The following is a 7230-nucleotide window of genomic DNA, read 5'->3' on the forward strand; positions in this document are numbered from 1 at the left end:
ATAAACACAATATAAAATACCACCAACGACAAATAGATCAGTTATTATTATTCAAACCGGTTTTCATCAGAGTTATCTAGTTGTGTCTTTGAAGAACTTGACTCAAAATTCTTCGCGAGAGACCAATTTATAAAACATTTTTGAGCTTCCACATTAACATTAATGTAAACATAATGTTTCACAAAGATAATTTATAAACATTTTTTTTTTAATAACAAGCAAAAGTATTTTTCATTTTATACTTTGTAAAGTATGTGCTCAAATATCTTTAATTTATCTACAATATTAATTATTGGACTGATTATCTTACTAAGTGTGTTAATGCAAGATTGTGTTGCAGTTTTTTTATTTCTCAGTTTTTTATATAGGTAATGAGAAAATAGTTGACATCGCTTAAAATTAACTATGATAATTATTTATTAATAATGAATTGTATAATACCATTTAAAAACAGTTATTATCTGTATAAATAAAAAACGAACTATTGTTATACATGTATTATAGATTGGGTTAAAACTATTAATTATAAATTTTTATATTTATAATAGGAAATTTGCCTGCAATGTATTCGGTGAACAATTTTTAGAATAAATCCGTGCTAAGATAATTCAAAAAGAGTTAGGTATTTTTTTTCATTGTTAAGGGTTTACCAATTGATATGCATACCGTCTTTTGACAGTCAACTTTATTACACGCATCTAGCTATTAATTTTAGGAGACTTAAGCATAAATTATAAAGCAATCTATAAAAACGTATGTCTTCACTAGGTTTCGTGTAATAATAGTCTAAACAACCAGGCTCTAAAAAATTAGGAATTTTAATTTTTGAGTAGGATTAAATGAAAATTTATAATAAAAGAGTTAGGTATGTATGGGTTAAGAGGACAGACAAGTTGTAACGATGACAGTGACTAATTTTGAGTATGAATATATATGTATAATTTTATAATTTCTTAGATTAATTAAATGTGTTCAATTTAACATGATTATATTTTAACTATTATTTTTATTCATAAATAAAATTATACAACATGATATTTTTAATTTCTAGTAATTTGACAACACTGGAGTGAAAAGTCTTCAACACAAGAATTATAATATTATATTTAATTGGTAATCAAATAGTACCATCTGAATCATTTGCTTATAGCCCCCAAAGTATTTAATCCTGCTCTAGTTATGACTTTTGGAAAAATTATATATCGTTTCCGATGGACTTGAAATTTAATTTATAAACTATTTTATTTGCTGTATTATAATTATCATATGATACAATACACGGACTGTACAGTAACTGTCTACTAAATATTATACATTCAAATTAAGTACCACCGGAAACCTGTTGGTCTGCAGCCGTTTGTCCTTGGTTGTCAATATTTAATTATTAGAATATATGTATAATAACTTGATTGCTATATATGTTTGAAACAACGGCCAACGAATTATGTAGTCATTATGTCTAAGCCACGTGGTTGCTACACTCAATCTTTAGTTATTAATTAAGCTTGTTGTTTTCTTGCTTTTTTTATTCTAGAATATTCGAATGATAAGATAGTTTCAGTGTTATAACATATATACCCACCGTTATACAGTGCTTTACCACGTTTTGTATTGCTCTTAATTGTTTTACTTTCTTAATTTTTTTTTCGGTACCTTTTTATTTTTAAAATTAAGGATAGCCATTTTATTAAAAATTAGTTTTTAAAAGTAAAACAGTTAAGTGCAGTAAAAAAAAAAAACGTAGTGTTTATAGCGCAAATGATTATAAATCAATTTTTGAAAAAAAAAAATATTGAAAATATTCGATAGAACAAAAGTTATTTCATTTGTCATTATGTCTTTTCGAAACACTCTGTATTCTAATTATATTCTTATAGTATGGTTATTATTATAGTTCACACGAGTGACCTTTATCAAGTCACGTAGACCAGATCCAAGAAGTGGGGTATTGGATTATTATTATTTTTTTTTTGTGTCTGGACCCACGATATCTTCTTTAAACCACTAATTTCTTCGTGAAGCAACTGTATAGATCAGACATCGTACCCAAACAGTCCTTTATAGGGCCAAAAATTTCAAAATGTCATTCCTTCCAAGTTGAGAAAAACACCAGAAAAATGTACATATTCGTGAACTTAAAATTACGGAAAATCACTTTGAGTTCAATCATTGGATGGCATCCTTCCTTATATTATATCAGGGTTATATTAATATATATATATATAAATGTAATATACTGTTTACTTATTATGTCTTGTAGCATAGATTGTAAATATTCATTAAATAAAAAAAAAAATGAAAATAATTTAGGGCACCCAATAACTTTTTTTAAACAGTCAAATTAGTTCCAAATTTGTATAAAGTATTCTTTAAACATTAGAAGAGTTTTTCTTAATACCAATCATTTATTGATGACATAGTTACTCACATAATATCCCATACCTAACATATCCAATATTATTATTGCTCATTTTTTGGCTTTTCCTAAATGGAAAAAAAGATAGACTACATATTTTTTAAAAAAATGTTAAGAGGCCCATTCTAGATCTTTGACCTTTGACCTAATTTTCAGACCTTAAACCCACCAACTGCACCTAAAAAAGCGGATTAAAAAAAACGTTTCTACCCTTTTTATTAAGGGAAAAGGTTTTATTATATTTTTTGGTTTGTTTATCCGTGGTACTATGGTTAACGGTGTATACCATACAGATATGGAACTAATTTGACTGTTTGAAAAAAAAGTAATAGTGCTCCGTAATTTCAAGTTTAAAAATATGTAAAAAATGTTTTGCGCGTTTTTCTCATTTTTGGAGGCAAGGGATGAATTTTTAAAAGTTTTGCCCCAATAAAGAACGTTTCAGGTATAATTTCTGATATTTAGAGTTGCACACGAAGAGAATCGGTTTATAAGATATTATGAATTCAGACTTAAATAAAACCAATAAATAAAAACACATCTGAGCTCCGCATCAAAGCTAAAAAGAGAGAAAATTACACTTTGACCATAATATATTTTAATTTTTTTTTTTGTACAATTTTCGAAGTATATTCTCATCAGCATTAGATTTTCAAACGACCTATGTGGTTAACAATTTTTGTCAGTACCAAGTTTTAAGTTGTTATTTAAAACACAGTATGCATATGGTATTTTTTTTTGTTCATGTACACGGCATGTGTATTTATCACTAATTTTTTGTGTAATCAGAAAACAGTCGGAAACGAACACCGATAAAAACTAGTGTAGTTAATACAACCTCGTTTGGATAACGCGTTAAAATAATATCATACTGTAATATTCTGAAAAATAATCTTTAATAACCATTATAAACGACGATGAAATAATTATTATGTAACTTAAAGTAATGTATTTCTAATAAAACCGTCTATGTATTTTTATTTCTTAATTGGTCGAAGGAAGGATCTAAAATTAAAAAAACACACATTACAATGCGATATGGCTTATTATCATAGAATGGGCAAAACTCTGTGCCATTATAACACTGCATTATTTTCAATTGAAGCAATTATACCAAAATGTTTTAAAAAAACTCCATTAATAAACATCTATAATATTATGTTCTGCTATCATTTAAACAATCTGTTCGTCATGTATAAAAAATTAACGCCAACCTATTGCTACACATTAACACATGTGAATCGACTATACTCCGGTATTAAATGCTTTTTTTTTTTATACAGAGTGGTCGATAAAAATAGTTTATATTTATTAAATAATCATAAACTAAAAGTCCCAATTTTACTTTAAACAAATTCCTCAGGCTAAATTAAAATTAAAAATACATTTTTTATAAATTAAATCAACCCATTAAATGGTAAAGAATTGGGCAAAAATATAAAATTTTCGTTAGAAAAAAAATGTACTTAGAAAAATAGTTTTTTATATTCCAATAAGCGCCTCAATTGCAATTTTGTAGTTTTACCAGTGTCACATTAAAATGTATTGCTGCCTATGGGCAAATGAAATTTGCCACCCCTAAAAATTGTTTTTTTTTTTAAATTTACATGTGAATACATATTTATAAATATATCGTTGTTTTTTTTTTCAACGATGGAGTTTTGGGAGGAAAATATATTTATCGGCTTAGTTCATAAAAAACACTTATGAGTTTACTAATTGTTATTATAAATAACAATAGATTATCGATGATAATAATATAATAATAAAGTTAAAAAAAAAAATTATGGTGTTATAAGTTAATATTTTAAATGCTCTTTTTCTTTGATTTTATAACGGCAAATGTTTTAATACTATCTGACCAAATAATGGATTTGAGTATGAATTCGTCTTTAATAGTTAAATTAAATGTCAGTTTTTCGTTAGCTAAACCTTAAATAATTTGTCTGGTTCATTTGCACTCAGCACTTTTCAGACCATTTGTCCTATTTATTATTCAATTTTAGTAGTACATATTTTCATGGGTTAATGTTTAAAATATAAACTGGTATAATATACTCAATTACATTCTCATAAATATATGGACAATAATATAATAGTTATTACAAATATTATCAAACGTTTTAAATTATATCAGTTAAATAGTTAATACTACCTATTACAATATAAAGTTGCAATTTTCGAATACATAATCTTTGCCTAAGTAATGTCATTAAGAAGAATGTCTTAAAAATTGTTCTTTCGACGTTTTAAATGATAAAAAGACAACAATAACATTTCTATGATGAATTATTAATAGCTAATTTAATTAGGTGGTTCTAAAATGGTTTATAACGTATTATTATTGTATTATGTTATAATTAATACTTAAAAAAAAATGAATTTTATCATAGAGATAATTAACTATTTTATTTGATCTCTTTTAGGTAAATTTCAATATTGCAACAATTAGTACTCAAATAAGACTAATTGTTGCAATATTGAAATTTACCTAAAAGAGATAAAATAAGATAATTTGTTTTTTAACAAACTGTGGCGTGCTAGGAAAATTTAAATTTCCATACTTGGATTTAAAAACAATAACACTTTATTCTTCGGTTCAGAACCTATCTATACCTATTTTATTAACACTACAGTAAACAAACTACGTTACAACAACAATACAAAAAATACCACCAAGAATATTATTACTTATTTAGATAAAGTTTTAGTTGATTAGCTTTGCTGATAACTCTTTAATATAAGTTAAAGGCGAATACCTATGTGAGTAACAAACTGTTGGACAAACAGTAAATCATTCTGAAAGTATCTAATTAAAAACTAGTATGATAATAGTATCATGCAATGAAAGCAAATACAAGTAAGTCAAAACATTGTCAGTGATTTGTTCAAATTAATAAAATTTGAGTCAATAGTCGATACTTTATCCTAAAAACTCTAATAAATACTTTGGTGGTATAATGAAAACGTGGATAATATCAAATATTATGTAATATACTATCTTTAACACTAGTTGCAGATGGGAGTTTTATGTAAATTAAAAATAGTGATTAAAATTAGTACACAATTTCTATACATAATAAACCATTTAATAAGTACTATCTAATTATTGACGGTCTGCGTGTGGTTAATCCGCCTTAAGGGCAATATTTTATTAAATATGCTAGAAACGCCACTATAGAGAGACTTTTAACGTCGATTAATGGGAAATATTATAAAATTAATCGTTTCGAGTATGTAATAAAAAACAAATATTAAAAATGTAAAAAAGAAATGCAAAAAAGAAATGCAAAAAAATCACCGCCCGGACAGGGACTTGAACCCTGGACCCTTAGGTTAAAAGCCTAATGCTCTACCGACTGAGCTATCCGGGCTCATGTTTAACACAGTCAAAACAAGTATTTTTCAACAAATTTTAATTTTTTTACGATTTTACGAGGAGATATAATGTTATGTAACAAAAAAAAATATATATATATTTTATTAGTACAATATAATAATCATCTAATATTATTGTCACATAGCATGTATTATACCATGCTTAACACAAATATTGTGTTACAGACTATAATTTAAATACTTAGATACCTTATTACATAGCAGTAGTATAATATGCATACAAATAAGTAGGTTTTCTTTGTCTTTATTTTTCTTCAATATATTTTTCAGTTATTTGAGCATGGCAAGCTATAGGTACTAGCTTAGTAGAAACGGGTCTAAAACTAAGTAGGTACCTAATTTAAAATTGGTTCGATAACAATGCGATGAAATCAAATGCAAGTAAATCCCACTGTAAGTATTATCCTTGTATTAAAAAAACTTTAAAAAAGCCAGTAGTTACATTACCCATTTAATAGTCCATTCTAAATGTGATATCATACATAGTGATTACAATTAGTTATTTCTATAAATTTAAGTCGATCATGCTTGTACTGCCTATTTAAATAGTACCTACCCATTTAAATATTGGGTCTGCGTATGGTTCGATTCAATTTTTGATACAGTTAGATACTTAACTGGTAAAATGCTAACGATTAAAATGGTTTGTCCATTTTTTCTCAGATTATGAACACCTTATCGCACTGGTCAACAAAAATTCACTTTTTGTGTTAACATGAAAACTTTTGACTGATTATGTTAGGAACAAGGTTTAGTATAATAGAGTTGATATTGAAATAATTTGGATATTTTTTAATGTAATAAATGTTGGTTTCCATCTAAACCATTGAAATTCCGAAACGTTCATTCTATAATTTTTTTACTAATGGTGTAAAATTTCTCTGTCGAGTATTAAAATTAATTTCGCCACAAATATAAAAAAAAACTTGTCAAGGTCATTTTTACACTTTCTTGACATTATTCAAGAGTCACTTAACTAGACAAACAGAAAACACAACCACTTTACCGGAAAACAAAACACCTTGAATGAAAAAAGTAAGTCAAAACGATAAATACTCAATTTTATTGATAGTAGCTGGAACACACAAAAACTAGACCTGATCCAATAAAAATAAAAATGGTTGTATAATAAGGGTAGATAGGTGTAGCATCTTACTTGTTACAACATTCTGTTGATCAGTGATATTAATGGCAAATTTAAAGAATATAAATGATACCTACCACGTTTTTAAAGTTTTTTTTTTTTGTAATATGAAAGCCGATTAAAATGAACGATTTAATTGATTTAATAGATTTTGAAACGATTTAAATCGTTTCAAGCATAAAAAAATGTAGAAAACTATTAAAAAAAAAGTAAAAAAGTCACCGCCCGGACAGGGACTTGAACCCTGGACCCTTAGGTTAAAAGCCTAATG

The 7230-nt window shown here is 26.4% G+C and overlaps 1 non-coding gene across 1 annotated transcript; it reads right to left on the reverse strand.

Annotated features, from left to right (window-relative positions):
- Nucleotides 1-5717: 5717 nt before the first annotated feature.
- On the reverse strand, nt 5718-5790 carry Trnak-uuu (transfer RNA lysine (anticodon UUU)). The gene has a single exon. It is a non-coding gene; the product is annotated as a tRNA-Lys (tRNA).
- Nucleotides 5791-7230: the final 1440 nt, after the last annotated feature.

The sequence above is a fragment of the Adelges cooleyi genome, unplaced genomic scaffold (genome assembly GCF_023614345.1).
Source record: "Adelges cooleyi isolate 19-005CV unplaced genomic scaffold, UGA_ACOO_1.1 ACOO_flye_CR_arks_rails_tigmint_CR_PRNA_588, whole genome shotgun sequence".
NCBI lineage: Eukaryota > Metazoa > Arthropoda > Insecta > Hemiptera > Adelgidae > Adelges > Adelges cooleyi.